We start from the raw sequence: 10366 nt of genomic DNA, 5'->3' as shown, positions 1-10366 counted from the left end.
TCCGAATGACGTGGTCAGATCTGCACTTTATAGAGAAATAATAATTTGGAAGGTATATGAAGGACTTGATTGGACAGGGAAGAGGCTGGATGCAGGGAGATAAAATGAGGCAGTTACAATAATTTAGGTGAGAATTAATGAGGATCTGTTCTGGGGAGTTGTGAATGAACCGAGAGAATATGTGAGCAGTGTTAAAGGAGTAGCTTTTTGGCAACTTAATTAGACATGGGGAGTGAATAAGGGTGAAGGGGTGAAGATGGCAGAGAATTGTAGTGTGATTCAGGTTATTATTCCCTTTGGATTCTTCACATCTTTTTCTTCTTTGTTTTTACATCGAAGACTCTCTTCCTCCCTCCTTCCTTCCTTCCCTCCCTCTCTCTCTCTCTCTCTCTCTCTCTCTCTCTCTCTCTCTCTCTCTCTCTGTCTGTCTGTCTCTCTCTGTCTCTTTGTCTCTGTCTCTGTCTCTCTCCCTCTCTCTCCTTCCTTCTCCTCCCTCTCCCCTTCCCTCCTCTCCCTCATCCTCCTTCGTCTTCTCCTCCTCTTCCTCCTTCTCCTTCCCCTCATTCTCCTTCTCTCAAAGGAATATTCATTCTTCTTAATGGTATAGAAGGAAGAGAGTTATTCTTCAAGCTCGTTTGTCATTTCTTCTAGAAGGAAAACCAAGTTTGAATTCCGAACATGGTTAGTAATCACATGTTTGATGCAGAAATGCAAATTCTGTCACATTCCACATAGGGCATTGTAAAATTTCTCCTCTTCTACATATGTTCTGCAATTGACATCCTCAGTGGTTAGTTTTTCAGCTGCTTGTGGGGGTCTTCACCTCTGAAATTTGCCACTCTTCCTTCTTGCTTCATTAGGAGTGGACATCCAACTTCCTTTCCTTTTTGCTACTAAATTCTTTCTTCTTTGTCTTTGATTTCTTTCTCCTATTTCTCTTTGAAGTATTTCAAGTCCTGTCTAGTTCTCCTTAAATTTCTTTAATCTGTCTTCAGCTTCTCCAAAAATTCTTTAATATGCCCACTCCCCAAATTCAACTTCTAGTCTTCCTTATGGTTCCAAAGGCAGTGTGGCAAAGTCGTTGTAGTTGTTCATCCCTTGTTCTCGAAGAGGACCAATGACATCATGAGGATGATTTCTTGACTTGGGTGTGAATTGGATATAAATGAGGCAAAGCCAAGCACCATCATCAACTTCACTCTCTCCTCTAGAGTTATCTGAGTCTAGTGGCAAGACACAAGTCAACATGAATGTGGCAGAGTGGGAGAAAGCTGGCCTCCAAGCCAGGGGCATCTGGGTTTAAGTGCAAATTCTGAAACATACTGGCTCTGGGACACTGAGCAAGGCACGTAAACTCTCAGTACTCTAGGAAACTCTCTAAGATCATGAGTGACAGAGAAGGCTCTGTCTTGCATTAATAGAGAAAATTTCTGAGGAATGTCCTTTACCACTGAAATTATAGGACCTATCCTTCTTACTATCCTCTAAATTACCTTGAGAATTTCTTTGCTGCCTTCTCTTCCTTTTCCCATTAGCTCATATCCACCAGAGCCTTCTCTCACACACCCTTCCCCTACAAGAAAGGAGTTTTTAAAAAATGGCTAATTAGTTAATTTGGCCAGTGAATTCAGAATCAAAATAGCAGCTTTTGGGGCTTTATAGATTTATGATCATACGATATCTCTGGGGTTCCTTGATACTGTTTCTTTTTTTTTTTGTAGTTTAGTTTTTATTTCATAATCACAAACTTAATTCTGTTGTCTAGCCAGACTTGTGGAAGGAAAAGGAAATGAAATCCAGAGAATTGCAGCAAGTGAGAGCAAAAGGATTACAGGATATAAGAGCAGATGGGATTCCAGGGTGCTCTCTCCAGCTAGAAAGGAATGATTTGTTAGTTAAGACAAAAACCAAAAGAGAACAAAAAAACCCCTTAGAATTGTCCACAGTCAGAGATGGTGATCTTCTTGCTGATCTTGCCATCCCAAGAACCAAAATGCTCCACGGCTTCCACAATATTCGTGCCTTCTTTCACTTGACCAAAGACCACATGCTTACCATCCGACCAACCAATCTTAGCAGTACAGACGAAAAAATGGGAGCCATCTGTGTTGGGTCCAGCATTTGCCATGGACAAGATGCCAGGACCAGCTTGCTTCAGGATGAAGTTCTCATCAGCAAATTTCTCCCCGTAGATGGACTTGCTACTAGTGCCATTATGGTGTGTGAAGTCACCACCCTGGCACGTGAACCCAGGAATGATTCTATGGAAGCAGGATCCCTTGTAACCAAATCCCTTCTCTTCGGTACTCAGCACATGGAAGTTTTCTGCTGTCTTTGGAAGCTTGTCTGCAAAGAGCTCAAAAGTAATCTGGCTAGGGCTCATTATCAATGGTGATATTGAAGTACACATTGGGGTTGATCATGGCCTCATAGATGCCTGGGCTGGGTGTGATGGCAGAGGCAGAGGCAGCGGGGATTGGTGTCTGGCAAATTGAACCAAGATGTGGACTCCTGATGGCAGCGTCTCCTTGATACTCTTTCAACAGCACCCCAACCTTATTTTTCTATTCTCCTCACAGAGAGTGAAGTCTGGGGAAGAAGAACAGATAATTGTTCTCAGCATGACACAGTGGCCACCTGCATCTTCTTTCCTGTAAGCTCGATGACCATTTGTACCACTTATCTGCTATTCTCTTGTTTCAGTTATAAGTAATGATCAGAAGTTGTCTGCTGTCTTTTAAACTCTTCATTCCCACCCATTTGCCCTTGCAGTGAATAAAATAGCTAGAAAATAACACATAATATACCCAGGAGACTTTCACTTTGGTCCTGCTGGTGGATTAAGAGAAACTATTTTTTGATTTGTTTTGATTTTTATTGTCTGTTCAGAACTAATGAGTTCTCTCTCTCTCTTCTCCTCTCCTCTTTCTCTTTCTTTCCTGTCCTCACCTCTTCTCTGTCTTCTTGTTTTGGTTTTCATTTATCTTATTATCAATTTAGAAAAAATTCTCACGATGTTATTGATAGCATTTCTTATTTTGAAAATTGGTGGTTAAATTCTTGTCTACTTATGTATTGGGGAATGAATCTTATTCTGAAATATGTATATTAATTCTCTATTTTGTAGATAAGAATTTTATAAGAGACATTTGCTATAATTTTCCCCAGGTATTTATTTCCATTCTTATTTTAGCTATATTAATTTTGTCATAATGAAACATTAAAATATTTATTGTAAACATGGACTCTTTTATATGTTAAGATCACTTATCCCTTTAGTGAGACTTCTCCTTCCAGTCATAGTTATTCAAAGTACCACCTTTCATTTATCTCTATTTATGATACGACCTTTTGTATTATGGTGATGTGTCTGTTTGGAACTTATTGTGATTCATGGTACAAGACATAGTCTAAACCTGATTCCTTCCAAACTGCTAAACTGCTTTCCAGTTTTCTTAGTAGTTCTTGATACTTAGAGATTTTTTCCCCCTCTATTAGGTAGTGTTTTGGGGTTTATCAAATAGTACTGGCTGTAATGTTCAATTGCTTTTGAGTCTTGTTTGCCCATTCTGTTATAATGACTAACTCTTTAAATCAAACCAAATAGTTTTGACTTATAGTTTGAGAAACTAGCTTCCTTTCATTACTATTTTTTAACTTTTCTAAAGATTAGTGACATTTTGTTTCTTCAGGTGAATCTTTATGTGATTTAGCCCAATTTGATAAAGTAACTCCTTTATATTTTGCTTGGTATACACCAAGTATGTGAACTAACATAGGTGATACTGTCATTTTTATTAGATTGGTATGGCCTAACCATGAAATATGAATAACTCTCCAGATGTTCATCTCTTATCCCCTTACTGTTCTTATATGACCAGCCTACCTCCTTTCTGATCATACAGTTGATGGATAATACTATATCTTTCATGTCACTTCTGGGAAGAAAGTCATCTTTGGCTAGACGCTGCAACCTCCTTACATACATTTCTCCATAGCTTTTTGGGTCACCCACAATCAACACAATAATAAATCAAGCCTTGGTTGTAATGTTTGCTGATTTCTGAGGAGAAAATGCTCACACTGAAAATTTAACAGTAGGCTTTCGTGAGTCTGATTGAATTGTCTCTAGCTCAGCTCTATAACTTATATCATACATAGAAAGTAAATGCAAAATAATTTCCTTTGAGACTCAGTTTTGTCATATGCAAAATGACAGAGTTGCAGTAGTTGATTTCTTAAGATCCTTTCCAGCTTTACATCCTATAATCTCATTTATTCTCAGTTTATTCCTGTGAGGTAGGTATTGTTATACCTTTTCTAGCTAATAGCAACTAACGCACAAAAACAATACAGTTATCCCTTTCATTCTGAGGGTGGTTGGGGCAAATACCTTCCCCTCCCCCGTGATCTGGAAAATCTGTGTAAATTTTTTTGGCCCTCCTTTCATACTAGAGAAGAAGTTTGAATTTTTTCTTTTTCTGTTATTGGGTGTTTACAGCACTTTATTGTAAAAATTGAGTTAAGTATTTGGTCATAGGCTCTGCTGGCTTTCATGTGTCTGCAAGCTTCTGCAAAACTCCCCAAAAATCCCCATTTAATTTCTTATGTTGATCCACAATATATCAAAATTGAGATGAGGAAAGTAGTGATGTGGAGGGAATAACTGTATATGATTACTTACTCAGTGTCCCAGGCACTGAGTGGGAACAGGGTTAGCACATAGGTCTCTGACTTCAAGCTACTGGATAGTTAATTCAATGAGTTAGTGAGGTTATACAGTTTGTGTTGCCCGAGTGTACATGTACTTTGAAGTCTTTGAGGGTCTTTGGTACACGTATTATTTTTTACTCCTAGGTGGGAACTAGCTCCTTTCTACATAGCCAGCTCCCTAAGTAGCTATTCACCTGATTTGTAAAAGCACCAGTGGGCAGTGGCCCTATTTTAACATAATATAGGGACAACTCAACCTCCACTTCACTGAGACAAGTCCCACTCTCTCTCCACTTTTCTTAATTGGAAGGAGACCTTCAGCAGTATTTTAGAATAGATCTAGCCCAGTCAGCATAGGTCATGTCTGCTTAGGAGAGCCCACTCCTCATGAGCCAGGGCTGTAATTGAGCGCTCTGGGTACTGCTCTGAGGTTGTGGGCTTGACAATTGATATATGAGTTGCTAACTTTATCCACAAAACATTGTGAGCCAAAGTGGCCTCTGAGAAGCCAAGGGCTCAATTCTCTTTGGGAAACTGCAAAGCAGCTTCATGCTAGACCTCCATCACATTTAGTAAGAATGTCGGTATTTTAAACTGGGAAGAACAAAATCTTGACAAGCCAATCAGATAACCACTATGGATTCTACAATGCAAGCAATAATAGAGGCTGCAGGAAGGGGAAGTTCTTTTCTGGGAATTTTTAAAGCTTTTCCTCCAGTTAAATTTCCTTTTTAAATGATCTGCAAATTTAAAAAAGGTCATTTTCATAAAAGAGGTTTTTTTGGAAAATTTCAAAAGTGGTTTTCATTTTAGAGAAATAGCTCTTCATAATAGCTCGTATTCTTTGATGGTATTAGAATAATGAGTGCCCCATTTCTACATACTTAGCTAAATGAGAAGTAGGATTTAATTAATTCAGCAAGCATTTATTGAGTATATCCTGTACACATAACACCATGATAGGTGCTATGCAGACTACGAAGAAATGGGACTTTGTGAAGCACAGGACATAAGAATAATGTCCTTTGTCTATATAACGTCTCATGGCTGCAGCCTCCAGGCACATAAATGGAGGAGAATGGGCTAGATGACCTCTTATGTACCTACCATCTCTCAGTCTATGATCTTGTGTTTCTCCAGGGTCTCATTGTAGCATCTAGGTCAGCCTAAATTCATCAAATGCTATTGGAGTAGAAATTTTGCTGGATCCTCCCAGGGGGGAAAGGCATGATACGTGGGCCCAAAGATGAACTGTATGTGTGTTAGCCAAAGCCCAGCTTAGTTCTATTTGGAGATGTTCACCACCAGAAGATTGGCTATCAGGTGTAGATTTTTTAAAAAATTATTATTGTTATTTTTGTTACACCAGTCATGGGCTGCAGAGAGATTGAAATTTGTTTTGGTGGAGAAAGTACCTGTACCAGTGATATTGCAGCTATCCTGGAGGAGTGAAGTCATAAAGTTATAGAGCCATTTATAGAACTATTTAATTTGTTCCTATCAATTATTATTAATGATGATAATAATAACTAACATCTATATAGTGCTTTAAGGCTTGCAAAGCACTTTATAAATATTATCTCATTTTATCCTCAAGACAATCTTGGGAAGTATTGTTATCCCCATTTTACAGCTGATGAAACTGAGGCAGACTGAGGTTAAATGACTGGCCCAGAGTCACATGTCTGAGGCTGGATTTGAATCAGGTCTTCCTGACTCCAGGTCCAGCACCCTCTCTCCAATGCCATCTAGTTATTTCCTTTTTATAAATGAAGAAACCAAAATCGAGAGACATTAAATGAATTACTCAAGGCCAAGCAAGCATCCTAATGAGTAACAGGGCCCAAACTCTAAACTAGCCCCTCTGTCTCTAAACCCAGTGCTCTTTCCACAGCACCCGTGCAAGACACGTAATGAGAACACAAGGCTTAGAGAAATGAAACATCAATGAATTAGTGAACTGTCCTGTATGTATCAAAGGGCCACCACTGATCCACTGTGTTCACTGATGTGAGATGGTTTTTCCAGCAGTGACTAGCACTTATCCAGCCAGAATCTCTGGTGAGGATCTAATTGCAGGAGTTTTCTACTAAGGTCAGTGGAATGACTTAAAGCAGTTAAGAAAAAGAGTTCTGGGCTTTGATATTTTATAATAATAATAGTAGTGATAATGACTAACATTTCAATAGCACCTACTATGTGCCAGGCACTGTGCTAGGCACTTTACAAATATAATTCATTTGATCCTCATAAAAACCCTTGGAGGTAGGTGCTATTATAATCCCCATTTTACAGATGAGCAAACTAAGGCAGACAGAGATTAAGTAGCTTGCCTGGGGTTGTACACTTAGTAAGTGTCGGAGGCTGGATTTGAACTCAAGTCCTCAGTTTTGTCATCTACAAAACTGGGGATAATAATAGCACCCACTTCCCAGGGTGTTGTGAGGATCAAATGAGATAATATTTGTAAAGTTCTTGGCACAGTGCCTGGCACAGAGTAGGCTCTTAATAAATGCGTATTTCTTTCCTTCCTTTTCATTTAATTTTAGACCAAACCAGCACTATTTTGTTTATAAATATTGCGTAGAGAATTCTGATGTGAAGTACATATGGGGGGCAGGATGATTCAGTGCAAAGAGTCCTCTTGGTCCTTGAGTTATAGGACATGGGTTCATATCTCTCCTCTGACACTTAAGGCTTATTTGAGTTGGGGCAAGTCACAACCTCCCCGTGCCTCAGTTGTCTCAATTGTTAAAGATTGGACAAGATTGCCTTCAAGGTCCCTTTTTGCTCCAGATATGAGGTCCCATGTTCCTATGTGTAAGGTTAGAGGTGCAGTCTGTGATGTGATCATGGTTCAGAGCAAAGCTAGCTTGCCTGTTCATAGAGCATAAACATACCATGGCTTCTGTTAGTTCCAGACTCTCCCCAAATGAGCCAAGTGGATTTAGCCAAAGCGATATAGAAACCTGAGCTAGATAATATGGTCTATCTTTGTAATAGGGACTGGTACATGTGCTGAGCATCTCTGATGGTACTCGTCATATGGAAGAGCCCACAGAGTCTGCTTCTGGGAGAGTTGGTCTACAATGCAATGGAAGTAGCTTGGAGAGACGAGCATGCGTAGACGTTCTGCAACTACTTCTAGTCTGCTACATTCAGCGCTCAGCCCTCCATTTTCCTTTGTCTGTGTGCCCTACCTTACAGCTCTCATGTTCTCCAAAGCCCTCAACTATAATTCTTATGTATATAATATCCAGTCTTTATCTTCAGCCTTGACTTCTCTTCTGTGGTTTATTTCTGTGTCGTGTCTCTTGGACATTTCCACATGGATATACTGATACCTCAAATTAATGTGTCTGTGACCCAGCAAAGTAGCAGTAGTGTAGATGAAAGAATTTAGGCTGGATGTCATGATAATTGCATTTTAGTCATGACTTTGCTGCTAGCTGGTTTTGTGATCTTGACAAGTCACTGGATTTTTTGTGGCGGGAGCTGGTGGGTAAATGTCCTCATCTTTACAATGAGATTGATCAACTGGATTATCTTTACCAGAGAATCAAAGAATATCAGAGCTTTGAGGAATCTCAGAGCTATCTAGTTCAGCTACCCTATTTTACAGAAGAGAAAAATGAGACCAGAAATATAAATGAGTTTCCCAAGATCATACAGCTAGTCTTATCCTGGTTTCCTTTTTAAAATTTCTGTTATTGATCATCCTTTCAGTCTCTCAGGCAAAACAACGTTAATGCTAGATTTGCCATAATGATATTAGCTAGATGCCTTGTCTACCATCCTTTCACCCAGAGCAACTCAGAAGTGACCCAGAAAGCAGCAAGGGAATGCTTTTCTTTTCCAGGCATTCTTCCTTGTCCTTTCTTACAGATTCTTTCAGGCAGTGGACAAGAGTTGTTTACCCTTAGGATTGTTCATGTTACATCTGGCTCAAGAAATATGAAATAGACTCCATAGAGACCTGAAAACTCAATTAAATGAAGTTGTCTGATGTTATCACAAAGAGAGCAAAGTCAAGTGACGTTCCCCCCAGAAGACACCTTAAATGCAATGGGATTGCTGTGTGTGTCATTGAAGCCTTTGGTATTTTGGTGGATAGCAGAATAATTAATACTGGACTCATTACAAGCAGAATTTGATCATTTTCACTGTGTTGTTAATTTTTAACATTTTTTTGAGGCTATCCCAAAGCTCAGAGAGAATCGAAATATTCCAACCCAGGATTTCCTATGTAAGAAATGCATATTAAGTGGCTTCTCTGGGCAACATATTGATAGGTACTGGGTATAAAAAAGAATCCTGGCTTCAGTTGTCTGCACTGGGGTGGAGGGAGGGCATAGGAGGGATACAGCATGTAAACACATAAACAGAACACATTTGAGGACAGAGACGGAAGCAGAGAGAGACAGAGACACAGAGACAGAGACACAGAGACAGAGAGACAGAAACAGAGACAGAGACGCTAACAACTAGAAAATCCAAGAAGGCTTCCTTAAGAATGTCCACCTGACCTGAGCCTTGATGATGGGGCAGCTCGTGCAAATGCACTGTAGGAGAGGAGATGTCAAGTTCAGGAAACAACTAGCAGGCCAGTTGGAGTGGAATGTAGAGTGTGTAAAAGGAATTAATGTGAAATAAGAGTGGGAAGGAAAGTTTGAGCCTGATTATCCAGAGCCTTAAATGCTAGGCTGCTGAGTATTATTTTATTCTACTGGCAGTGGGGAGCCACTGAAGATTTTTGAGTAGAGGAGTGACGTGGTCAGACCTTTTCTTTAAGGAGTTTTTTTTTTTGTTGTTGTTATTGGCAACTCTCTGGAGGCTGAATTGAGAAGGGAAGAGATAGGAGAAAGGAGAGCAAGTTGGAGGCGACGTCAGTAGTAATGCAGGAGAGCTGAGGGTCACCCAGCCCTGCTATGCCCTGATATGTCTCTGTGGGGTGAGTGTGAAGTGAACTTGAACTGGAATCTCCTGGATTCTGAGGCTTGCTCTCTATTCACTACAGCATTTTGCACCCTCACGTATGTAGATGTAGCTAACTGTATATTTATGGAAGTATCCTTATAATTGGGTTGAAAAATGAATATATAGGGGCAGGTAGGTGACACAGTGGATAGAGTGTTAGGGCTTGAATCAGGCAGAACTGAGTTCAAATCTGGCCTTAGATATTTCCTAGCTGTGTGACCCTGGGAAAGTCACTTAACCCACATTGCCTCAAAAAAAGAAAAAAAGAAACATGAGAATGTAAAAGGAAGTATACATACATATATATGTGTATATATATACATATATATATATAAACATGCACGCATACTCATATACACACACAAAACACACACACACATACACACATATGTGTATATATATGTATGTATGTATGTATGTATGTATTTGATTTTGTCCTGAAAATCTGAGTACAGATTTTCAGACTTTTGGGACGTTATGTGTGTGTATAGATATAGAAACAGATGTAGTTATAGACATAGATATGGCAGCAAGATGGTACAGTGAATAGAACACTGGGCTGGAGGCAGGAAGACCTGAGTTCAAATCTGGCCTCAGACACTTACTAGTTGTGTGACTCTGGGCAAAGTCACTGACCTCTGCTTGCCTCAGTTTCCTCATCTGTAAAATGGGGATA

The 10366-nt window shown here is 39.7% G+C and overlaps 1 pseudogene; it reads right to left on the bottom strand.

The window, feature by feature from the left end:
- Positions 1 to 1930: 1930 nt before the first annotated feature.
- On the bottom strand, positions 1931 to 2423 carry LOC110211203 (peptidyl-prolyl cis-trans isomerase A pseudogene; annotated as a pseudogene).
- Positions 2424 to 10366: the final 7943 nt, after the last annotated feature.

This window comes from Phascolarctos cinereus, unplaced genomic scaffold (assembly GCF_003287225.1).
Source record: "Phascolarctos cinereus isolate Bilbo 61053 unplaced genomic scaffold, phaCin_HiC Scaffold_1;HRSCAF=81, whole genome shotgun sequence".
Lineage (NCBI taxonomy): Eukaryota > Metazoa > Chordata > Mammalia > Diprotodontia > Phascolarctidae > Phascolarctos > Phascolarctos cinereus.
The sequence above is the reverse complement of the archived record's forward strand: the minus strand, read 5'-3'. Positions and strand labels throughout refer to the sequence as shown.